Source organism: Canis aureus, chromosome 11 (assembly GCF_053574225.1).
Source record: "Canis aureus isolate CA01 chromosome 11, VMU_Caureus_v.1.0, whole genome shotgun sequence".
Taxonomy (NCBI): Eukaryota; Metazoa; Chordata; class Mammalia; order Carnivora; family Canidae; genus Canis; species Canis aureus.
Window position 1 is genome coordinate 63,082,793 of NC_135621.1, and position 26,872 is coordinate 63,109,664.

At 42.7% G+C, this 26,872-nt stretch overlaps 2 long non-coding RNA genes across 35 annotated transcripts in view; one reads left to right on the plus strand and one right to left on the minus strand.

Annotated features, from left to right (window-relative positions):
• The window catches only part of LOC144324199 (uncharacterized), a 584,277-nt gene that overhangs the window by 318,496 nt on the left and 238,909 nt on the right, over positions 1 to 26,872 (minus strand). The window lies entirely within an intron of this gene.
• LOC144324211 (uncharacterized) lies at positions 15,296 to 20,184 on the plus strand. The gene is made up of 3 exons (XR_013389734.1): positions 15,296 to 15,495; positions 17,006 to 17,082; positions 20,030 to 20,184. It is a non-coding gene; the product is annotated as an uncharacterized LOC144324211 (long non-coding RNA).

Below are 26,872 nucleotides of genomic sequence, written 5' to 3' on the forward strand. Positions count from 1 at the left end.
CGTATCATCAGTCTTGTGACCTACCTTGAGGTTATCCCACAAGCTCTCTCTAGCCATCTTGTAGTCGAATGTGGAGTAACGGACGACAGGAGCCTATCACAGTTCTTCCTGAACTCAAGCCAACAGGGATGTAGTGAGTACTTGCTGTGGGCTCCTCACCCTACTAAGTCCTGAGGGCAAAGACATACCGACGTGAAGGGTAGGCTCCATCCCAGTCCACTTGGGAGAACAAGCACTCATATAAACAGTGTAGTAGCTGCACAGCGTAAGAGCTCATTCTTGGGGGCAAAAGAAGAAAAGTGTGAAACAAAGCACTTCCTGATTCTACCGTCACTGATGAAAAAAATGATGCCAGTGGAAAATGTACTGAATATGGGATTTGCTGAAAGAATTATTGGGGTTCCAGGAAGAAATGGCCCAAGGCCAGGTTTGGGAAGCAGAGCTCCAGTGAACAGGCACTATGTAAAGCATCACTTTCTCCCAGACCCTCCTCCATAATACCACCATTGCCATCGAGAACCCAAAGTGATGATGGAGATGGGGGAAAGGACATTCCTTAGACTCTGAAATTTGGAGCTCTCAATTCTTCAATCATCAGAATTTTCCAGCTGCAAGGAAACTCAGAGGTCATTTAATCTAAACTCTTTGTTTTATGATGATGCAATTAAGGCATGAGAAGTTAAGCAAGTTACCACAAGTGATGGCAGAATGGAAAATAGAGGCTATTGCCTCCTCATTCCTAATTTATTGATCCTTGTATTGTTCCCAGATAATCCATAAATACAAGATTTGCAAGTGTCTACAAGTAGAATCCTTCTGCCTCCAGGGGTCAGCGAACTGTGGTCTCTAGGACCGTAGTTACCTGTTTTGGTAAATAAAGTTTTATGGGAACGTAGCCATGCCTGCTCATTTATGGGCCTATGATTACAGCCACACGACAGTGGCAGAGTTAGGTAGTTGTGACAGAGACTGCATGGCCCACAAGACTCAAAATATTTACTCTCTGGACATTTGCAGGAAAAGTTTGCTGAGCCTTACCAGAGACCTTAGGAGGTGGGCATTGCCGAATGAACCAGCCTGTGCAGATGGGCTCGGCAACTGAATCAGGTGGCTATCCAGACGCCTTGCTGAGGAGCCCTACGTAACCAGGACTGGATGACGGTGGAGCTGGCTGAGAGCGGCTGGAGACTGCTTGGGCAGTCAACCCAGTCAGCACCGCTTGGGCAAAGTCAACCCACTCTGGGTCAGAGAGGCCCCACACGCCACATGCGCTACCGGCTGTGAGGACCTGTTTATTTTTAGTCCACTTAAAATGCCTAAATCAGTGAGGAGACCCTCAAAGTGGCCTTCCAGTTCTGTCACTCAAATGCCAACAAGCGGATCTTCCACCTCACTCCGTGACAACGCGCTGCTTCTTTCCTAGTCCTCCATGAAATGCCACATAAACCAAGGTGTACGCGTGTTGCCTGCTTCAGCACCACCTCAGAATTACCTCTGTCACCCTTCATGGAATAATTATATGTATTTACCAATGACAGTCCATAAATCTACTTGTTTGAACAAGAACAAATTACCGATATTTGTTCTCTACCTGGTCAGGCTAATTCTTAAACAAAAGGAGGTGTGTTTCTCCAAACCTTAGGCTCCAGAGAGTTTAAGGTGTACATTACGAGCATTCAGCCTGCAGAGAAACAGTCGAAGGTCCTATATAGGAAATGTGTCACAAATGTTATTACTTCTCTAGCAGCTAAATATGATTCAAAACACAGACAAATGATTTAATTAGCATGGTACCTTTATGTGGACATTCTGGGGTCAGCTCAGAGGCTGGGTAAAGCTAAGCTGTTTGCAGATATCATTCTGGTTGTATTGCTCCTGGGGAATATTTTATTTGAGCAAACCTGAGGTGCTTTTCCACATAAAAAGATTATCCCCTGGGAGTCGTGAAAGTCATATCATCACCAGAAGTAATAATTAATACCGACATAATTATAATAACGTATACTATACATACTATAATTTTTATATAATGATATATATTGTAATATAAATACCAACGTATTACCTTGTGTTTCATTCTAAAACTTAGTGGAAGTGGACGGGCGGTGAGAGGAGCATCCCTCCCTCCAGGGCCTCAGAAAATGAGAGGAAGCCACACGTGACAGCCGCGAGTGAGTCTCAGGTGCCACCCGCTCTCACACACGCGGCATCCCCCTGACGAGGAAGGAAGCCAACGCTCTGGGGTGGAGACGGTAAGGAAACGTCCTGCAGCATGAGCCAGAAGGGCTCCTCTGAGGCCCACGTCTACAGCCGGAGCGGGGGAGCCAGCCGCTCCGGGGGTGCTGACGACGTGGTGCGTGCAGCTGCTCCTCCGCGGAGACGAGCTCGAGGCCTAGAAGTTGCTGATGCCTTTGGAAAAGCCTCCCCAGGAGGAATCGCTTCTCAGAGGTTGGATACCAGGCTGCGAAGTAAAGGCTGTGGTTGTACGGGTCACCCTGGCCTGTGTCCCTGAGTCCCTGGAATGTCTACGCCCATAAAGCTGGATGGAGTATGTGCATGTGTACTTGGGGCCAGTCAAATGAAGTGAGCCTAGAAGGTGGTGGAAATGACCTTTAAAGAAGCCTAGCACCGTTTACACATGCAGCTGAGGCTCCGTCCTGTCCCGGGAGCGGTCCTGGGAAGCGGAGCATTTAGTCTCCTGATGCTACCAGAACAGGAAGGGTCTGGAACTCCTCAATGGGGCTCCTTGTCAGATTCTCTGGGAAATTCTTTGGGAAGCCCTCAGAAGTAGCAATTTTAACTTCTGAGGGTAAATTTGACTTTTAGAATAAGTGAAAAAGGTGCTCAGGACCAAGTCTAGGAACAAGGCGAGTAATCCAACAGGGGAACACCATGGAGGATTTAAAGGAGGTACAGCTATGAGCTGTAAGAAATGAGTCTACTTCCCTTGGCTGGCTCAAATCTCAGTTCTGAGAGTGGCGGCAACAGGCAAGTTCTCCACAGCACCTTGAGCATAAGTGACTGACACTAAAAAGACACACTCGTTGAGATGTCATTTAGCCTGGGGAAATATTAGTTCCATGATTTTCAGTGCCACCAGGTATGCAAGCCGTCAAGGTCATGTACGTGGACTCTCGATGTGGCCAGCAATAAATGTCTACATACTCAGGAGCAATGGGGGTCTGCAAAAGCCATGCCTTTTGTCAGAGTTGGGCCACATCCAACCCACTAGCTCAGCACCTATTTTCATAAATAAACTTTTACTAGAGCACAGCCATGCCCATTTTGTTTATGTACCTTGTTTTCACTCCACAATGGCAGCATTGAGTAGTTGCCACAGAGAACCCATGGCCAGCAAAGCCTGAAATATTTACTATCAGATCCTTTACAGGAAGTTTGCTGATCCCAGTCCTTTGTGATTGAGTCTGTTTTAGAGGCTAATTAAAGTAGGAAACGTGTGGTGAATTGTCTTTCCTCCCTAGTTTTCCTCAATGACACTTGACCTTTTTATTTGTATGGAAGGTAATAACAGAATTTGGCATATACTTTTATTAGTCTCCTAGGGCTGCCCTAACAAATTACCACAATCTGGGTGGCTATTAACAACAGAAATTCATTTTCACAATTCTGGAGGCTAAAAATCCAAAATCGAGATGTTTGCTGGGCTGTGCTCCCTGCAAAGACTCTAGGGGGAGGATCCTACATTGTCTCTTTCTAGCTTCTGGTGATCCTTGGCACCCCTTGGCTGGTAGATGCATCATTCCAATCTCTGGCTCCATCTTCACATCACCTTCTCCCTGTGTGTCTTCATCCCATTTCCAAATTTTCCTCTTCTGATGAGGACACCAGTCATATCAGACTTAGGGTCCACACTATGATGTGTAACCTCATCTTAACTTGATTACATCTGCAGTGGCCCTATTTCCAATTAAGGTCACAGTCACAGGTTCTAGGACATGAATTCTGAGAAGGCACTATTCAACCCAGAACAATTTGGTACTTGGTACTCAATAAATTTTATTTATTTATTTATTTATGTAGCCCTGTGTGACACGTTCTGACCAATTTCCAAGTCAGCTGACCTTCTTCCCTCCACAACAGCTCTGAGGAGCTTGTCCTTCTGCCCTTCAGTAGGTCCATGTCCACTCTCCTCTACTTAGAAATATGTTACTTCTTCTCAATTCTCTAGTATCCCCTTTTCTTACTTCCTCTTGAAGATCTACATCAGAGAAAGCCCATTTATGGCAACCCTCCTCTTTTTGTTTCCCAAATCTTCAGAACACCAAGACTTTCAAATCTGGGCTTACGGCTCCAGTGGCTTCCTCTGATGTCTTCTGGGCAAGACTCAAAAACCTAGCCTACTCTTGGTATGAACACAGGCACTGTCTAGCAGAGAGTAGCAAAGTGGTAACCACTTTCCACTGTAGTCTTTTCCCTCCCTGTCACTCTATGGTCATAATTATTATTTTGCCATTTCAAATAATACTTGCCTTTGTCTAACACTATCAAGGAGTCGTAACAGTTAAAGGAAATCTTTAGCTACAACAGACAGTATTAACAATGTTAGGGGTGCCAGATAAAATACAGGATTCCTAGTTAAATTTGAGTTTCAGATAACAAGGAATAAATTTTTAGTAGAAGTATGGCCCAGGCAATATTTAGCACATATTTGTACTAAAACAAAACAAAACATCATTTCTTGTTTATCTGAAATTCAAAATTAGTGGGCATCATGTATTTTTATTTGCCAAATTCAGCAACTCCAAACAATAGTCTATTGGCTATTTATAAGTACAAAAGACTTCACTAACTCTACTACACAGTACTTACCTCCCTTCCCCTGTTATCAGTACTTCTGGGGATCAGCTTGTAAGGCTAATTGTCAGCAATTAATATTTAAGAATTTGTTTCTCTTTTTTTCTCCAGCATCTGAGGAGAATTCTCTAAGAATTCCAGCAGCATCGCCTACTGGTGCCAGTAGTATCAGCATCTAACCACCATCACTCAGTAGCCATGTGACTCTGAGCAAGTTCTTAACCCTCCCCTCTAGGCCTCAGTCTGCTCATCTGTAGAAGAAGGGCGATCAGAGTTGCTATGAAGATTAAATAGTCCATGTGGGAGCACTGCACTTGGCGTACAGCAATCATCTAGCACATTCCCATTGCCTAGCATCCTTATTACCTGTTGGGACTTATTGCATGACTGGTGGGGAGGGCGCAATTGGCCTGGACCTCTCCAGATGAAGTTCTACCTGCCTTCACCAAGATACCCTGACAAGCTTGAAACAATGTGCTCCCTACATGGCTTTAAGCTTGTGTCATAGAGTTATTCATACAAGTATTATTTTGTAAACCTTGTGATTATAATGTGCATAGCACATTTCCATTGCATCACATTTTTGAAGCCCTATTTTGTGACTTTCTTATTTTAAAAAATGCTGAGATGCAAAGAAACTACAGATAAGCAGGGGCCTATATCAACTTCTGATGATAAACCTATGAACCCACCACTGAGGCTGATGGACAGTGGCCCTCCCCAGCCCAGAGCATCTAGCCAGTGGATATACAAGTACACCTCCTATGAGCCACAGCTAAGACCTCAAGAAGGACTGAAAGGGGCCAAAGCGGTGGGCCAGCACTCCCTCCATAAACAGCTCATCCATCTTCTCCAGAGAACCCTACAAACATTACCATTTTGTATTTGTGCCATGACATGAAAAATTATGGGAAACATTGTCCCAGGCTTCTGGGAACATTCACAGCTCTGCCAGGGTGACACCCACCCCCAAATCCACCCTTGAGGAAGAAGAGGAGCTCTGAAATGGATCAACGACAAGTTGAGTCATTAGAGAACGCAATTTTGATCCTCATATCAAGGGTAGAGGCTTTAATGGATGGGAGGAGTAAAGGGAAAGTAAATAAAACCAGACAGGGGCAAACTATTCTTAGTGTTTCTGTTTTGCCTTCCTCAGTCTGTTCCCTGTTTGAGGTTCCAACTAGCTCTGCGTCTGACCGAACTCCTCACCTCACCTGATCCTAGATTGAATGTTTGGGGGAAGGACACACAGAACAAGCGCTATCTTTGCTCTGTCCTTGGGGAGGGAATTTGTTTCTCTGACTTACCCATTTTTCCCCATTATCATAAGAGAGGTAAGATCCAGACGTCCAGGTCAAGAGGTATACGGGCAATGTAAGAGGTGAGTATTTACCATCTCAGAGACTCTAATCAGAGCAGGTAATGATCTGGAATGTCAATATAATGCCATCAGGTGCAGTGAGGAAAGCATGGACATAGGGCTTGAATAACTCTTGGAATGAAACTCAAAAAAAAAAAAACCCACAAAATCTGGTTTTATGACTTTGGGCAAGTCAGTAACTTAAATTCTAGTAGCCTCATTTTCTTTTCTCTCATGTGAAATGGGGATAATGACACCTTCCTCATTGGAATATCTTAAGGGTTTAAGGAATCAGAGTAAAAAAAGAAGCAGCATAACATCATCCCACTTGATACACAGAAGAACTTAATAAATGTTACCTTCCTGCTGTGCTCTTCCCTGTTTCCCCATTTTTTTCAGAGAATCTAAGGAAATACACTTCCACACATCTGTTATCCACAGAGGCAGTTCTGCCCCTGTCACTCCATCTTCCAGGTAGGATTTGTATGCAGCTGCCTCAGTTGTCTGCTCCCCAACTCCAGCCTCACTCCCACGCATTTCTAGTGACCATGTCCTCGCCATCTGATGGAGGTTCTCAGTTCCATTATCAGCACAGAAAATCTGCTTTAACAAATCTAGTTTTTAAAGAGAAGCTTTTGCCATCTTTTAAAAATATCTTAACCCTACCTCAATAGCATCTTTCTGAACAGTGATCTGATGATCTCCATTCTCTCCTGATACTTCCTATTCCTGGGCTTGAGTCATCCTGAAATCAGACCATCAGTACCATAAGCCAAGCTAATCTCCCAAGACCACAGACCTAATCCGGCATCCCCCCTCCTCAAACACTCTCAGCAGCAACCCAAGCACCTCGGCCTGCCAGTCAAAGTCCTCCATGATTCTGCCGAAGCAAATGTTTCAGCTGTGGTCACTCCTGAACTAGCACTCCAACTGTAGCTAAAATGAAAAGGATTGCTGTGCAAGACCCTCTTGCTTTCTTCTGCTGTTTCCTTCTGCTGTTCTTCATTTCCACATTTACAACCACCCCTCAAAAATAAATAAATAAATAAATAAATAAATAAATAAATAAAGCCCTCCCCAATCACCCACGTTGACATTGTTCCCTGCTCTGAACTCCCAGAGCAATTTATGTACTCCACATCAACTGACAGGTATTTAAATAATAATAATAATAATAAAAATAACCACCTAATCTCTTATATAGGCCTCAGGTACCCACAAGTGTCCTCTAATATTTACATTTGCATGATTTCATCAACTATGTCAGAAGCTCTTCAAAGGCATAGGTTTTATTTCTTATTTCTCTCTGTATTCCCCAGTGCATCTGACCAATGCTTTGAACCTAGAACCATTACAATAAAAATCTGATGAAGAAATGAATGAATGAATGAATGAATGAATGGCTCTCGAGAAGGAAGTGCCACAGGAAGTTAGATGCTGTGAGAAGCAAGGCTGATGACTTCAAAGTTCCTTTTACTCTCTTTAAATAGTACTAGTCCAATGTCTGTTATTTCTTTAATGCTATGTACCTATTCCACACATATTTAATGTTCACACACTCTGCAAACTTTAGTTTTTTTTCACTGATAGTATGATTCACGCAGGGTCACAGAAATGGCCCTGCCCCTGAGACTTTCATCTAGTAAAGGGACTTGAGACTTGGTCATAAATGCAAATCAACAGAATGGCCTCGAATAAATAAAAAGAGGCAAGAGGTATAAACAAATGCCCCAGAAGTTTGAAAGAGGTGCAAAGCTTCTAGTTATGAGAACTACATCCAGATCAATGAGAGCCCAAATTTGCAGGAGCTAATGGGATTCAAGGATCAGTGAGTCCAGGTCAGTGGACCCTATCAAAGTTACAGGTATGGGAACAAAGCACTCCATTGTAACTATGCCTTGCCATGAGGTGACACGTTCTGATATGGCCAGATCCTCAAATACAGGGAAAGCCTTTATTATAACTCAGTGGCTATGAGCCTTGCAATCCTCATCTGTAAAATGAAAATAACATTAGCTCCTCCATAGGGTTGAAATAAGATTGAAATGAAACATTTGTCAAAGGTCTTCTACTATATTAGAGACACCACATATGCCCAATAAATACTAACTACCGCACATACTATTACAATATCTCTTCAACTCTAAGGTACCATGGGTTGGAAAGTATGGTTTTGATTAAAAACAGCATTTTAGGGAGAAAAAGAAGTCAAACAAACAAAAAAACAAAAATGTTAAGTCTACTATAAGCAGGATGCTGACCAAGCTATCTTAAACTGCTAAAAAGCTATTTCCTAGAATTGAGGAAATATGGTAGATAGTAGACAGTATGTTTTAAGAGTCCATCGATTTGCTTAATTGCTTTGGAATTTAAAGCTATATCAAGTCCTTCTACGTCAGAGACCTCGGGATACCGGTGTCTGTCAAAGCAGGATCCTATAGTTCAGACCCTGGAGGATGGATCGGGACCTTCACTCGCGCGCACACACGCACACACACACACACACACACACACACACACAGATTCCAGATATGGAAACCCAGCAACAAATCACCCTTCACAGTAAACTTGCTCATTGTCTGAGCAGAATCGTGTTCTTTTAAAAATAAAACTGTGAGTGGGAGTGCTTGCGTTCTGGAATAGAGTCTTTTTTTCCTCCCTTCATCCCATGTTCCTTGGCTACATGCTATTATGTGATATTCAGGACTGTCAAACCTTCTGGAGCCATAAGCATTTTTCAGACAACCAATCTCAATATGCATTATCAAAATTAGATCTTTTCTCTGCAGATGACAATTATGTATTATATGGTTACATGCTTATGAGTCTGTGACACCGTATTGTTAGACTTGGGGTATTGACTTTTAACAATATGTTACCTTATTATATTTGGTGTCGCATTATGCCTGGATTGCAGCATTTGTCCCGTGGCCCCACTCAGGCTGCAATTAGTTTCTCAGTAAGTGTCAAACAGCACTGGGGGGGAAGAGTGGGTGAAAGGTAACTTGGAAAGGATTTTCTTCTGTAACTGTCACTTAGCTATCCTGTTCCTCAACAAAAGAACTTCAACCAGTCCAGGAAAAGACAAGTTGTATGCTCATCAATAAGACTGCCTCTGAAGAAAACAGCAACTCCAGTTGGGAGTTCAAACATTCGGAAGGTCTTGGATAGCAGCCCACGGTCACAAAAGAGCTGATTGCAGGGCAGAGAGAAAGAGGAAGAATAGGACGTAAGAAATCCCGGTATTTGTTTCTGTAAACACAAGCTCAGTGCAGTTTAAACTCATAAACATGCTAAAAGGAGCTAGAGGTAGCCTGTTACTTTGTCATATATTTTTATAGGCCTTTCTGAATGGTTTCAGATTTGACATAGTAACTGCCTGTTACTAGAAATAAACTGTAAGTCAATTCCATGCTGCCATAATTCACTGCCCAGGGTTGTTCAAAGAGATTTAGTGATGCCCATGATGGACAGCAAGCCCCTTGATGTTCTCATTTTCACTTGGAGTTTTGTAGTGCCTCCAGCTTGCTGACCTCTAGAGACCTGGAAGGAGGGGACCTTCCTCAGGGGTCAACACTCACGCCACACGACGGGTCTCTTACCCGTCCTTGCAAGAAAGCAAATGAGGTACTCTCTACAAGTCTCTCTGGGTCTGTCTGCCTCCCTCTTTATTTCTAGAGGTTGACAATCATTGTTCCCAGAAGAGTGACCTGCTTTGGAAGAATAAATTAATCCAAGGTCACAATACCACCCAGCAGGAATTAGGTGCCTGGAAAGTAGCAATACCTCATCTCCTTGGCTGGCATTTTCTTTTGGCTGAAGACTTTGGCTGCATCTCCACCATGTCACGCACCCAGATGGAAAGTGAAAAATCCATTCAGCCATCTGGCTGTTTCGGTCTACACAATGCCATGCATCTGGGGCCATCTGGGAGACGGACTGAATTTTTTCACTTTCTGCCTGGTTGTTCGGTGTGGTGTAGATGCAGCCTTTAACTAGGCTAAAGTACCGGATAACCCCCTGCCCTATTGGAAAAGCTAAAAGAGGAGTCCAGGATAATGAGGCCTATAGCACCATTCTGGAATATAAATTGAAACTTTGTGAATAGCAGTATAACACAAACTGCAGGAAATAATAAAGAATAAGACTATTGTTTATTAGATAAAGCAAACACAAGAACGGAATCAAGTGATTATTTGTCAACTTAGTTGTCTCAGACAGCTAGCACAAAATTCTCAAGGGCATATTATTACGATTCTTTCCTAGGGTTGGACATTAGTCTAAAAGGCATCTTGAATGGACTCCTGTGCTTGGAATTGTGGTTAAGCTAAAATATATGATTTCTAGATCCTAATTAGTATCTCCTATAACAGACTCTCTCTGTTTCTGAGTCAGTCCTAAAACAAACAACAGAAAAATATATGAAATGCTTCCCAAGAATCATATTCAACTTAACAGAACTTCTGTACTGATTTCAGAAACTCAGTGTATTAGCAACACGAGGAACTTAATAGCGTGGGGTAGAGGGCTGAGAGTACAGAGTGTATAAATTGTGGGAAAACGTAAATAGTGATTGTCAAATTAGGGTTTCCCTGGTATTATAATTAAACATCGTGGAATTCAGGGGTACTTTCTCTTCCCCCAGCTCATTTCTGAAGCTTATCTCTGGCAAGGTCTGGCAGCTTTCCCTTAACTGCAGTCTCTGCAGACAGCAATGCTGGACTCAGTTTCTAGAGTTTTCTTCCCAAATGCTGTTGGGGAAAATATTAAAATGGTTAAATAATAGGAATAGATATGGAAAAAAATCACGATTAAAATGTCCAGCCTAGGGAGGCAAAGTGGGGACTAGGTCATTGGGCCGTTGCAATATATACCCAAGGACTTAAGTCTAACCTTTGCCCTGAAAGCTGGCTTTAGATTTATCAAATAAATAAATAAATAAATAAATAAATAAATAAATAAATAAATAAAGGATGAAGGCCATTTAGGGCCCAGAGGAGAAAAGAAGAGTAAATTTATGAAAGGTAGGCTGAGAGGATAAAAATAAAGTCCTTGCTGTTTCTATCCCAGCATTATGAACAGGAATCCCCCTGCACACATTTAAATGGCATGTTCACATTTTATGAATCAGACCCTTAGTTTTAATTGCTTCTTGGACTATAGGCCAATTAAGGATGGGTCGGGAGGGCAGGGATCATTCCCACAGCCTCTGAGGTTCTGAGAGGTGGAGCTTGCTTAGCCTGAGGCATCCATTCACACTTGTATTAAAAAAAAAAAAACAGACTGAGTACACCATTAAACACCTCTGGTAAGCATGCTTACTTTATAAGGGCTGAAAGCAAAAACTGGAGACCGCAAGTCCCCCTTTGGCCCCATCTCTTCCTTTCAAATAAAATCAATTACGTTTCTTCTTGTCTGAGCCATGGAAAACTTAATACCAATATATACAGACTCAGTATTGTATCTTGAGAAACTGCCAATAAGTTTGCAAGTCCTCTGAGATCTCCCCTCTTTTTATCTGTAATTGATCCCTCGCACCTTTATGCAATAGTGAGGTTAAAGATTAAGAGCTTTTTTTAAAAAAAAAGATATTACATATAATAACAGCTGCATAACATACACATCTTAATGGACTGCTAGTTCCCATGAAGCAGCTCCAAAACTGTAAATTACTGAACTAAGCAACACCGGGAAGAAAAATAGAATGTGTTATTAAAACTATATGTTATCTTTTACATACTTTCACTTATGCACAGAGTATTTCCTCTGCTTCATTTTCACATAAGAAAATTAAAACTTACTGAATTTATACAAATAATATATTTTTACCAACCATTTCCCCAAAGCTTTTAAAATCACCTTTAGGTCTGATCACCAGGTTTAGTGGGACAGTCACCTGCACCTCACGTTTCAGTGCTAAACTTGTCTAAATGTTAATTTTGAGGAACCTGTGGCGGGTGGTGGTGAGAGGGTCAAGCTAAACAGCACATGCACCTAGCAACAGCAAATAGCATTTCTCGCTTACGGGTCACTGGTTCAAGTCTCAATCCAGTCAGCAGGATCCCAAAGCCATGACCATTTAGTTGCTCAGGGATCTGGTGAATTAAGTGGCTATGAAAAGTCTGGTCCCCATCCCAGCTGGACATCTAATCAGGGCGAACAGATCGTTCATAACGTGGCCCTGTTCCTCCCAGCTTCCTTCCTTCCCCCATATTGTCCTAGCTATGGAGACCTTACAAAGAGACCCCAAATGACTGGGCCTGGAGTCAGAAACCCTGCCCTCCCACTTCTAGAAATGTACACTTCTATACTATACCCACATATTCTCTCTCTCTCTCTCTCTCTCTTTCACTCTCTCTGTCTCCAGTGTCTGCATTCTACATCCATAATCCATGCATGCACACAGTCATGAGGGAGTCCAGTCACCATCCATGGTCTCAGGAGGTCAATCGCCTTCTCTGCTCATACTATTAATCCAATACCTTTTGCTGATGCCAAATTTCCTTGTCTACTTTCTTCCTCCAACATACATACCACACTGCAGAAAACCAACTAACTGAAAAACTAACAAAACTAAAAACAAACAAACAAAAAATCCCAATTTATGATAAACATTACAATGAAGCTTTCACATTCTGCTAATGAAGAAAGCAAGCATCAAGATAAAAGTAAAACGACCTATTAGATTTTGTTTCTGTGCCACTGAAATAAAATAGTAAACCAGCTTGGCAGTTAATGCAGGGAACCCGGCATGTGCTCATTAACTCTATGCCAGGTACAAAGGTGTCCTAACAGCTCTGTTTTAATTCCATGATCCGGCCCATAATCCAGTGCTAAACAATAATTAGTATCGACTTGTTAAACAGTAGTCGAAGGCCTCCTTTAAGCACCTCAAATATTCTTTAAGTTCCACAGACGGAGAATCAAAGGAAGGAGGAGGCACGGTTGGGAGAAGAGAGAGGGAAGCAAGAAGGCATTTGTAATGTTTCTGACTCTAAAGAAAGAATTTTCCTCCTGCCTGGTAACTCTGCGCACATTTATGCATTGTCTCTAGGCCGGCACCAGCACTTTATCCCACCCCGCGCATGTTCTTCAGCACTATTGTGCACAGAAGTCCTCCCTTCCCTAATAGCTTGCCCCCGCCCCACACTCCTTTTTACCTTGGCGGACTGACCAAATGCTGGACAATTTTCTCCCCTCTTCTAATGCAGTTTAAACTCTCTCCTGCTAATGGCTCTTTTCATGCTATGCATCAAAGTTCATTTAAAAATCAGCAATGAACGAAGACCTCTGGCACTGTGGATTTTCCCTGGTCTCATTTATTGTCCAATTGTGCATCTGGATAAGCAAGAGAGGACACTGACCACATTTGCGGGGGAAGTGCTGAATGCGCCCATGTGGGCGGAGGAAACAATAGGCCACAAATTGTGATGTGCTCGCTAGTGAGAGGCACATACACACTGCCGTGCCGGCTTACAGACTCACCTTGCACACTACCCTACCTTGTACCCTTGGCTGCGCAACCTCTTCCTGGTCCACCATGAAAGAAAGAAAAGGAGTAGGCGTGAAAGGGGTCATAAATGTACTGGCTCATGGTAATTCCAGTAGCTTCATGTCCTCTGACCCTGAGTGGAATCAGGGGTTCAGCATCCATTTACGCTGTTCCTTTGCCTGGATGGCTGAACTTCTGTGACAAAGGGATGCTGGAATCCTTCTCATACAGATAGCATGTGCCAGATTTATCATCCCAAGCCAAATCAAATGGAGGTCCACTCAAGTATCCATCCACCCACCTACCTATCCACCCATCCATCCAGTGCTTTTGAGCACCTTCTCATGTGCTTTAGAAAAGAACAGAGATATGGCCTCTGTCCTCAAATGACCTTACAACCTGATCATGAAGAACCAGCCATGAACCAGGAAATCATATAGCAGTTCAAGAGTATAAACAAGTAAGAGCAAAGGGTGGAAGCATTGGTGACTAGAAGGAAGGCATGTTAAAGAGGGAAGACATGGTTAGACTATGCTCCTGGAACACATGGGCTTGTGCTAGGCCTTGAGGAATGGTTATCATTTTTAAAAGAAGAGGGGAGGAAGGGGAACATTCTAGACACAGGAAGTAGCACAAAGACTCAAGAAGCCAGAATCAACTCTTTGTCTTTACAGAATGCAACAAATAAGAGAGCACACTAGAAGACTTTAAATTTTGTACAACACATCTATGTTCCTTACCTTATTTGCTTTTTCCACTGACCCTGCAGAATACCCATGGCATACAACAGCACTAGGTTATGGGAACCCTGTCTTTACAACAATTTCTAAGAAAACCGACAAGGGCTACTCTGGGGAGTTAAAAGCATTCGACAGATGAAAGAGAAGTTTAAGATGAATAAGCATGTACTGACTGGAATGGTTATGAAGGTGAGGAAGGAAGAGAATGTAAGACTGGAGCAAATTTCTCCAGTGGGTAACAAGGAGAGTGACATCATTCATTAACAGTGAAGAAGTAAGGAAGAGCAGCTTGGGAGAGTTATGGAAATGATGATTTTATTCTACAGTTAGTTAAATTTCAGGGGACTATAGAAAACCCAAATGTAACTGGCCAATAGACAATAACATGTCGACGTCTAGTGCCCAAGGTCAGAGGCAGACTGGAAACATAGATTTAGGGGTCATTAGTATAAATGTGCGGTCATAGGGATCCCCCAGGAGAGGGGAGACCGCCAAGCGTTAACCCCGGGCATTCCACTTAAGGGGAAGAGGGAAGAGGACTCATTTAATTAAGCCCCATTATGTAAGGAAGGCCCCTGTCAAAATTTAAGAATAACGTGTGGAGGTTCATGGATCATAGACTGAAAATGAAATTGACAAAGATTGGATCGTAGAGCTTCTCCAGTCCCGCCCCTTAATTTTTCCAAGTAGGAAACTGATAGTGGGATATAGTGGCTACATCATAATTTATTAATCCATTAATGTCACAAATCTCCACGTTCTTGTGGAATGCTTTTATTAACTGACTAGAAAACATACAGCGTAGCCTAGGGGACTAGAACATTGGAGTTGTGCTTTTGTTGGAAGTAGCTGAATGAGAATGGGAAGATCCAGATCACGGAACTCTACCTGGGGAGGGCAGAGCTGAACGGGGATGTCCTCAGAGAAGGGAAAAATCCCAACGCGTCCAGAGGGTAGGATGAGGCAGGAATGCCAGAGAAACGGTTGTGACAGATGGAAGAGAGCCACATAGAGGAGAATATCCCAAAGACGCTTCCTCAGCATCACTGTGTGCCACTGTGGAAAAGCCTGAACGTGAAGCCTAGACGGTATGTTTAACATATGCAGTCTGAGTCGATCTGTTTAGTCTTACTATCACCAGCTCTAACTTCCAGAGACAGTGTAAAGAGAACTATTTTGAACTATAGCATTTCATATTTACACAAAGATGTTAAGAATGGAGTTCATCCAACTCATGGAAGTTTATGAAGCTGAAAGGTCATGTTGAGCAATGCAAAGAGCCAGCACTTGGCATCAAGTATACCTAAGATTAGTTGCATAATCCCAGGCAGGTTACTGCACTCTGTAGAACCTCAGTAATCTCACATATCAAACGGAAATAACCCACCAATCTCACTGGGTTATTGATAAGATAAATAAGATAATGGATGAAGGTACCCAGTACAAGGCAGGCTACCAATAAACATGAATTCCCTTCCCAGATACACTTCTTAGTAAGATATTCAACACAAATACGTACATACACACACATACCACACACACACACCATTCATATTTTTCCAATAAATTATTGCAGGATTTCAGATTTAGTAGAAAATTCACTATAAAAAGAGAAAGAGTCTGCAACAGACCTTTGTGTTAGAACTTAAATGGAATGTAATTTGGTAGAAGTTATTTATGACATAAATAGAGGATTCCACTGGATGCCATTAGTAATCATGATGAAAGCAAAGCAGGGAGATGAGTCAACCTAAAATAAATACATATATATACATATATATGTATACACACACACACACACACACACACACACACACACACATAGTACCTAGTCACCCTGAAGAAGAAGGCTTAAAGATTAAATTTCCAGACCAACCTCTTTTTATCTGGGTGCAATTTTTGTACCTGCAATTAGCTCCCTCAGCCTTCAATCTAAGAATCAGCTGGTTAATTGTGCATGTAAGTGGCTAATAGCTCCAACTGTGGGATGGTGCAGGCCTAGGGGGTCACACACTTTCTTCCTCCACACACATTCAGTTGTTACACATTACAGACACACCTACGCACACACAGAGTAAAAAAAAAAAAAAAGAACAACATATGATTTGTGATACTTCAAAAGAAATAGCATGAAATAATTAAGCCATGATGTATTCAAAGAAATAGTAACCCTAAGAAATATCATTCTTGTGGCTCAGCTGGAGCGTTTGAGAATTATCTATGAATGTTTTGGGATCAAACTGAGTCCATAATAAAAAAGGACAGAATGATGTAGAGAATCCCATTCAAAGAGCCACTGGATTACTCGGGATCTAGAAAGAGTGACTCTCCACATCTCAGAGACAACAAGGATGGCCCAGATTGGGTTGGTGGGTAGGCACACCGAGAGGAATAGAATGAGAGAGACAAAGTTTTGTGGTCAAAGTTGGGCAATTTGCATATAGTATAACTATCTCGACTCTCTACTTAAAGCCAGTCTGATGCTCCAAAGGCCATCCATGGTCAGTCTATTATGCAAGCACTCACCAGTGTAGATAGACCTCATCACCCCAGTTCCTCCTCCATCATGCCACTCTAAGTCTTCCTTTTACCATCCAGCTCTGTGGCCTCCGGCTTTTGGCTGCCACTCAAGAATACTGAGGGCATTTTCTCCACCAGCTCATCCTCTGGGTCATGTAAGTGTTTGACCTTGGTCCTCTGTAACCCCAACTCTTGGTTCAAGCAGTGGTCCCAATAATTGTGCCTCCTCACTCATGATGGAAGAAAGGACCATTGATCCCAGTTTAGTCTTAAACTGGATAGGAATTACTTCCAAATGAAATACTGTCCAAAGTTCAAGTTGCCTGGAAAAGCCTATCTGGTTGGGCAGCTGGAAACCCAGAAGTTCAGCAGACTCAGTAGGCTGTAATTAAAAGGCCAAAGAGTTCCCTCGCAATTACACTCAATTTCTCTCCTTGGACCTGTTTTAATAAAATGGAGCACAGAGAGCCTCACCCAATACTATTCCCAGATGGAACCAACAGAGGACAGCTGGTCCCAGGAGTCAGAATTATAAAGCAGAAAGCACTGCTTTGGCTCAACTTAAAGAGGGCAAGCCAAAGTGGGGTCCTAATGAAACTGGGGGCACTAAGAGTGGAAAGAGGCTTCAACACTGATTAGTTGCCTAATCTTGGGCAATTCATTTAACCTTTCTGAGGCTCAGTTTCCTCATCCACAAAATGGGAATGCTATTAACACCAGTTCCACATATTCAGTTCATCCGAATAACTATTTATTAACCATCTACTATGTGCCACTCCAAACATGAAAAAAATCAAGGCAGGGGGAACCTGGGTGGCTCAGTTGGTTAAGTTTCTGCCTTTGGCTCAGGTCATGATCCCAGGGTCTTGGAATCCAGCCCCATGCTCAGCTGGGTGCCTGTTTCTCCCTCTCCCTCTGCCGGCTGCTCCCCCTGCTTGTGCTCTCTCTCTCTGTCAAATAAATAAATAAAATCTTTAAAAAAAGAGAAGGGAAGGGAAGGGAAGAATCAAGGGGGCATATGTGAAAGTACTTTGCATATTTTTATATTTGTCATATAGATTTCATAAAATTTTATTTTAGTATTTAATGGGCCCAGGGCCATTTGTCAATGGACTAAGAAAATTCCAGAGATACCAGAAGAGAGCTCTAGGACAAAACTCCACGTGACAAAATTTGTAAACTACTCAAGGCAAATTCACTTTGATGCTCCCCCACATCTCATTGCTACAGTCTCTTTCTTCGTTCTTTGTGCTCCCCACACCCCAAGTCTTCTCTACCCTTCACGGTGACCCCAGGCCTCCCCTGCAGTGTGCCATTCTGGCTTGCTTGTCTTAAGCAACTCCAAAGAAATTCTTTCTTCTCATCAAAATTCCTACACTCTGGTCCAACTTTTTAGATCCTGATTGTTCAGCTTGCTAAATTCCGATGACACTAATTCTCACCGTGGTGTGTTGATGACTGATGAATGTCTATTCCCTTTCTCTGGGCCATTTGCATTTTAAATAGGGATTCTTGGAGAGTTCTTGTTTTAGAGAGAAAAAAAACAAGTTGAAAGGTGGCCATGCCAGCCAGAAATCTTTTTCCTCTGCACAAATCACATCATACAAGTGGCTGCCAAATCTGTCTATGCATAAGGCTGCCCTGGTTCCCTTGAGATGTCACGAAGGGGCAGGGTGAAGAGAAAGAAGAATGCAGAGTCTGACGCCTCCACTACCTGGGAAGTGCACACAGATGTCAGTTGTCAGAGGGAGGAGCCCAGGCCCATCAGGCTCCCTTCCTTGTGCAGACAGACCTGGCTTGGGCCTGGGCAGAAAGACCATAGAGGCTGAATTTTCTCCCTCCAGTTCCTTGAATTCCACCCTCCTCCCCACAAGCCATCATTGTACCATCAGGGGTTTCTTGTTACAATTTAATTTTTCTCAGTTGCACACTGGGGTTCTAATCTGCATCACACCAGCAGTGGGAACATTTTTAAGAATCATTTCCCAAGACACTTTTAATATATTTCCAGTAAATTGTACCTCCACCTGTCCAGCTGGCTGGGTCATTTAACAGTGACACACCCACTGAGTCCCCAGGGCCCCTGGAGGTTTACTTCGGTGCTTTCCTAACAGAAAACCTGCTCTCCGTGAGGGGATAAAGCTTTTCTAATGTGTGAGGGCTACAGGGAATACCATGAGGACTGCCCACCAGAGAGGAACGGGACCTTTAAGTTCCTTACGGGAAAGCCTATACACAGGGTTAGACAAAAGGGGTTTTTGAAGATCGCACTGAAATTATACCAGCATTGGAGGAAGCTGCATTCAAAAAGGAAAAAAAAAAAAAAAAGCCAGTGATTATTGAGAGCCTAAAACAGACGGTAGAGTTTATCAAGTATTTTTAGCCAAAATCAGTGCTGCTTTCAGTGACTTAAAAGCACACTGCCAAATGTAAACAAAGTTCTCACAGGACAGGAGCCAGTGAGCAATCGCCCCTGAATCTGCAAAGTCAGAAGGAAAATATAATTAATCACAACTCACTCTCCTAGCTGGCTAGCTGAAATAATACCAATGAGAAAAAGTAAAAAGTTAATAAGAGGATTTGGGATGGAGAGGGGCCATTCCCTCCTTTCCTTTCAAGAGCTTGAACTTGTGCCATTTGGATCCAAGCCTGTGAAATAAACAAGAGTTTTGTTTTTCTGGGTTTTAGTTTTCATTTTTCATAATCCAGTTTATTTGACCTTTATTTTTCTGATAATAGAAGGAAAGACAGAGTGTGGCTGAGAGACGTTCCTCAAAAGCACAGCTGCTGAGACCAAAGGCCTGGGAGGCAGGCCCCAGAGCAGCCCCTGCCATCACATTCTTGGGGCAGATGCTGTTGTTTCCCTCTCAATGTCCTTCCTTCAGAAAGGGAGGAGGAAATACATGAAGCAATGGGTGATCTGCTCTCACTTTCTAGTAGGAAAGCTGCTGGCTTGGACAAGCTTCTTTTCATTTCCTTAGAAAGACAGAATTCTGTTTGGTTCTACAGAGAACAGATAGGTCCTTCCGAGGGATGCAATGGGCTTCTCTCTCCTGCAAACTCATCATCCGTGCATCATCCAGAGCTTTGATGTCCCCACAGGGCAGGCCGAATGGCTAACACAGCAAGAGAAGGAAGTGGGGATTACACCCAGCAACTTCCTACCTGCAGCTGCCACTCCCACCTCATCCAATTCCTGAAAGTTCTGAAATGTTGGCATCTTTGCTGCAGCTTTTCATCAATGCCATTTAAGTGAATTTAGAACAATAATTTTATTAAAATGTTTTAGATGCCATATCTCCAATCCATAAAATTTATTGTACCTTTATGCAGAATTATACTGGAGTTGAAACATATAAATCAATTTATAAGGTCTAATGACACACAAACGCTTAAAAACTAAAGGCAATGTAGTAAATTCAAATTACCATTACAAATGTAAGCTTTGTAGTCAGTGTGTGACCCGCTAAGGATTATATTTAACTCCCCTGAGAGTGGTTTATCATAAAACTTTATACTTTTATTACAGTGAATTATTAAGTCCTCCATGACATGAGTCATTCCTCGCACTGACTATGGCTTTTTTAATGACACTATAATAGACATCTTGCTAATAGCAGGAGGATTGCTACCTCTGCGGTAAGGAGAAGGGGTGGGAGGAGGAGGGAAAGGAAAAGACAATCCGGGACACATGCATGGAAAAGTGTGTTTCCCAAGGGACTTACATTAACAATCCTACAAGGAAATGCTGGGAGCCTAAAAATTCAGACCCCTCCATGCTCTGTCCCAGATAAAACAATAACTCATTGCCTAAGAGAAATTCAATTTAAAAGTCACACGTGGAGAAAGGATAACAGTTTACATTTTCCGAAGCAATTTTAGTTTTCTGTTAAAACTTTAAAATCCCCTTCCTGCTGTTCTGTCATGGTTCCTCTTGTTCGGAAAGCTTGTCGCTAATAACAGATCACCGTGATCACATAATGTACAGTGACCCACTGCTCATAAACATGACTTTCCAGTATTGCCCTCCTCTCTCTGTGTTGTGTCCACACCAGGGCCCCACAGCAGCAGGTCTTTTTCCAGAGGCCATTTGAGCCCACAGGTCGTCATGTGTGTGCAAAGCCTCCAACCAAAGTCAAGGAAGGGTTTCAGATGAAATGTTCTGCACCGCGCCTGCTTCAGAATGGCAGTCCTAGTTAGTTAGATATTTCTGGGTATTATGGACTCCTTCTAAAGACTTGCTGAAGCCCAGAATGCTGGGGTCACACACAGTGTCCTTTCCACATTCAGGACAGCGGAATCTTGGAATCCTAAGCTCCTGTAGGGAGAGAAGAGCTAATTCACAATAAAAGATGTCTCTGTATTGCAACTGATGAATAGACTTGGATTAAAAATAAGATTGAAGCATTTGACCAAAGAGGAGAAGTGAAAATGGATTCCAGCCAAGATTTCTATGTCACTATATGCATGAGTGATTTCTTCATAGAACTTCCCATGTATTCTGTTTTGTTCTGTTTTGTTTTGAAAATACTCGCTGGTCATTGTCTCTGTGTTCTCATCCCTGGGGTTGCTTGGTCCTAACTGAGGCCATGATGCAATGCCTGTGAACCTTCACTTCCTACCCAGTAGCCTGCCAACTGCCCATTGGCATTTACTGCTGATACCTGCTTCTCATGCCCACCGATGCAAACCTTAAAGAGCCAACATATATTTCTTCTAACAAATCCATTCTGAACCACTCAGAAGCAGAGGTTTTATTTACATGACTTTACCACTGCACTGGTTTGCCTAAATAGGCTGGGCAGTCTAGTCAACTGACAACGCATTTTTCATAAATGAACTCACTGATGGACTAGTTATGGGAATCCTATTCACTGCTCTATATTTATATAGGTGTAGGCAAATGAAAACTACAGAAAATCTTTCTCTCTTTCTCTTTCTGTTTCTCTGTGTCTCTGCCTCTCCTGTTATCTCTCACCCACAAATACATACACACAAAACTTAATATGAATGTTTTGAAAAGTTTCACAGGGGAGTTCAACAAAGCTTAACAAAACTCAACAGGAATTGTCATAAATTGTCCCAAATCATTAAGCCATAAACATTTTCTTCCAAAATGCTCTAATTTTTCGCCAAGGCTAGCCACTCTGTCTCCTTCTCAGATGTTACCCCATGAGTATAATAAACTCATGGAACTCAGCTTAACTTAGTAAGTATTTATGGTGTGTCTGTTGCATGCTGGGGACCCAAGGTTGAACTTCGTAAGCACAGTGCCTTGTCTTCATGAAGGTGACAGTCTGGACTCTGGAGCAGGAGTTCACAAACTACAGCCCACAGGCCAAATCTGGCCCGTCACTTGTTTTGCTAGATAAAGTTTTCTTGGAACACAACCACAGCCATTCATGGCTGCTTTGGCATTCCAATGACAGGGTTGATTAATTGTAACAAAATCATATGGCCTGCATTGATAGACCCAAAAGTCACCACAGAAGTAACAGCAAAGACAACTGGGAATGTCACACAGGCAGTGAGGCACTTTCTAAAAGAGCTGTTGAGTAACCTAACATCCTGAGCTTCTCCAGGAAGAGAGACCAGTGTTCTCTGCTGCCCTCAGGTGATCTGCCTCAGTGGCATAGAGGCCTGTCCCAAAGCAAGTTCTCTAAGATAGTCTAATCCAGGGAGAAGAGCACAATCAGAATTTTCCCAGAGAAAAGACCATCAAATATTTGTGTATCCACTTCTTCTCCACCAGGTAGCTAAACATATCATGCCCTGCATTTCAATATTATCTCAGGAGCCAGAACGTGTAAACCAGCCTCATCCACCTGTAGAAAAAAAAAAACCCACTTAATTCAACATCCCAAATTATTCATTGATAGCCACCTAATTTGAGGGACCCTGAAGGGCCTCAGTGACTATTAAAATATCTACAGAAGGGTATCTTTGTCAGCTTAGGATGGGGATAGGAGACCACTCTAGAAGCCTTAACTCAGGCTGATTTCCCTCAGGCATTAAGCATGTTGTCCAGGTGGTTAAGGGAAGAGCTGAACAGCTACATAAACATGCTAACACTCTTCCAACAACTCCTGCAAACCAGCCTCGTATGGAACAAATTCAGAGCTTCCACTGAACCGAAGACACCTTGGAGGCCTGGGGAAAACCTCAAATTCAGGCAATTTAAATGGTCTAACTTACTTTTAATAAGACAACTATTTATCAGTCACTCACTGGAGGCCTAGAACTGTCTAGGCACTGAGTGACATCCATTTCAAAGCATTTACAATTGCAAACACACACACACACATACACACATATGGAGTCATCCAAGAAATGTTTATGTAACAAGAGGGACATATGACTACATTCCAAAGGGTGCATCTCAGAGTAGCAATATTTTTCTGTCTAGAATCTGAAGTTAAAGGACATTCCTTAAAGGAAGTGGCCTTGAAAACAGAGCCAAAGTTCCACAGAGCCACAGAGAAGGGGTATCAGAATGAACTGATACCTACAAAGGAAGGAATATAGGAACTTGTAGGTTTAAGGGAGGAAAAACTGTTTCCCCAACCCTCTCAGGGTCCATGGGTGGGCCTGAAAACTAATCTCACAAAAACAGATTAAAGGAGAAAAGCACACCAATTTAATAGAAGTTTTACATGATACGAGAGCCTCCATAACTAACTGAAGACCCGAAGAAGCAGTTAAGCCCGAGTATTTTTATGCTAGGTTTGGTAAAGAGTGGAAAGTCATGAAAATGTGATAGGACAAGAGTATGAGTTAGGGGTAGTAAACTAAGGGAAACTTAGCAAGGTCTGTTTGCCTGGATCCCTTTTGGTATCTCTACACATGGGACGTAAGGTGTAAGTATATCTGTCTTCAAGTATAAGGATGCTCCTTTCCTCTGGGTATAGGGAGGGCACCTTGCACTTGATCTCTTTTGATCTGCTTTAGGGCAGAAGGGGGGCGGGGTGGTCAGAGAGTCTGTTCTGCACCTGCCATTTCTCCAATGCCTTCAGCTTAAAATACTCAATATTCCAAGGCCCCATATAGCCAAACAGTAGCTGGAATCTGGGGAAAGAAGACATTGATGGACCAAGGAAAGCTTCACTAAGAGAAATAGGAAGGCAGGAGATTGTGAAGCAGAGTCATAAACAAGACCAAAGAATAATTTTGTTTTCTTTGACATTCATCACCCTCTCTAGCAAGGCCCGTGGGGGCTCAGGAGAGTCTTGCCTGATCTGGAACCTGCTCTAGAAAGGTTCTCCAATTTCATACTGTGCAAGGCATTGTTATGTCTGTTATCTCAGAGTGCTTTGCCAACAACTCCATGAATTTAAATTTATTAATTTTCTCCATTTTAAAAAATAAGTAACTGGAACTGACTTTCTACGAGGTTAGGTAATTTTCTCAAGGTAATAAACATAACAAGTAGTCAGGCTGGAATCTTAATCCAGTTCTGAAGGTTCAAGGTCAATGTTCTTTTTACTACATGACAGTGCTGGGAGATGAAGTTGAAGACGGGCTTTCTCATCATAAAAAATGCCAGCACGAGCCAGGTTCCTTCTCAGAGCTTCGCCAGCCCTCAGGCCTCAGCTCTAAATAACAATGCCATCTAATCATTAGAATTTCAAAGACAAAAGCCACAGCATCTCTTTATGATCACTGTGATAAATCAGGTCTCCTCTCCTTTATATACACACTCAAGGACTGGAAGATGGTAAGGAAAATAAATGAAAAATCTGTATATTATGCCCCAGGCAAACTTCAGTTTGTTTTGCACATTCAATTCTTATTTCTGTACCTTGGCCTTTTGCAAAGGCTTGAAGGAAGAAAAGAAGTAAGCCAAGGCAGAGGAAGAAACTGGAAAACTAAAGCGGGAAAAGCAGAGCCGCTTTGTGGTACACTAGCTGGTCGTGTTCCAATGTGAAGGACTGTGTGGCAGGTCCAGATGGGGCCATCAAAATGGATTTCTTAGACAGGGTCTTGACAAGAAGCTTAAAGCAAGAACTTTCTCTTCCTACTCATAAAACTCTGGTCTGGGAACTCCTAAGCCAAGAAAAAGACCCCTGACAGCAAAGCTCACTCATACACATCCCTCAAGGGTTCCAAATCACAGGGAAGGAGGAGCATCTAAGAGGTGGGGTCTGGCTTGTAGCTGCACTCAAGCCAGCTGAAAAGGTCCACTGCCTTTCAACGGTAAGAGACAGGTGCCCTGCCTGAGGTTTTAGGTTGGGAAATGAAATGAAAACCGAGAGTCACCCAAAAGGACAGTCTAATTACAGACGTCCGAACCCACCCATCTTTCAAGGGCAGTAAAAATGCCTCCTCCCCCAGGGACAATCTCCCCTTCCTCATCATTAGTCCTGCCATTTACTTCTAACCTGAGCTCACTCACAAGGGTGTCACATACTTGTGTCATAGCAGTAGAGATGCAGGAAGGCAGGGCTGGCATTTAGACTTTTTTTTTTTTTCTAGGATTCAACACCAGGGGTCATTAAACTATGGCCACAGGCCCACTGTCTGTATTGCCCACGACCTAAGAATGTTGTTTACACTTTTAAATGGTTAAAAGGAACCGAAAGGTGAATAATGTTTTGTGACCTACGAAAATGACATGAAATTCAAATTTCAGTGTCCATAAATCTTACTGGAACACAGATACACTCATTTGTGTATATATTGTCTACAGCTGCTTTCATAGCACAATTGAGTTGAGCGGTTGTGACAGAGACTGTGTGGCCCCCAGAGCCTAAAATATTTACTAGCCAGCCTTTTATGGAAAAAGTTTGCTGATCACTGGTCTACACCAGAGTGAGAACTCAGCAAATGTGTGGAGTGGGAGGGAAAGCATGAAGTGTAAGGCAAGGAGGGAGGGAGAAAAGAAGCATGGGAGAGAGAGGGGTTGGGAAGGACAGAGGAAAAAACAAATGTAAGAATGGGAAGTAAGAATAAAGAAAGAAAGTCAAGTCAAAGCAAGTTTAAGGCTTCTGAAAGGGAACAGAGGTCAGTCATTTGGGTTTTCATACACCACTGGGAGTGAGAATAGCTATTTATGTTCCTAGATTTGGAGGCTTTCCCTGTGGGCAATGACACCATGGGGGTGACATTCCAAGAAGGAATACTAAGAGGGCAGTGGGGAGAACCAGCAGAAGCAGCCTGGAGCTGAGATCCCGGAACAGAGAGTGTAAAAAGCTAAAGATTTCCCAAGCTCTGGCCACCAGTCGAAATTTCGACCTTTTATCCATTCTCTTCATCCTCCACCCCCTTCCACGTCCATGCCTGTGGAGAGGGGATCTTGCCTAGTTCCCCATCTTATTTGCCTAGTTACCCCAACCTTACTTGACTTCCCAAGCTTGCCACCATGCCTTTTGCTTTTGCCATCTTGACTGCTTCTCAGCAAGCTCTCCATCCACCTGTATCATTGAAGCCTTCCAGTTCTACTTGAGATCTTCTGGAATCTTATAAACAACCCACCCGCCATGGCTACTCTTTTGCCCCTTGGGTTTACCCAGCATGTTCCCTGCAGCATCTCCTCCTTGAGATTTTACACTGAGCACAATGGCAGTTAAAACCTGAAGACTGAGTTGCCTGTGGGTCCATGGTCTCACAAGGGACATCCTCAGAGGAGGCATCCTCTTACCTCTATAGCACTGGTAGCTGTCCCCTCTTGTGTTTCTACTTTAGGTTGCCTTCTTTCTGTTTACAGATTAGACTGTTGTTAGCGCCTTCAGATTATCTGCTTTTGATTTCGGTGATCTTCTCTATTGGGTGTTTTCCTTTCTGTTCATTTCTACAACTATCTGTGTTATTTCTTTCCTTCTGTTTTTGAGGAGTTAACACACTGTTCTGCTTTTCTGGCTTCTAAGACTGGATGCTTTGAGCTTTTCTTATCTTCTAGTACAAATATTTAAGTCTATAAATCTCTCTCTAGGTACTCAATTATCTATA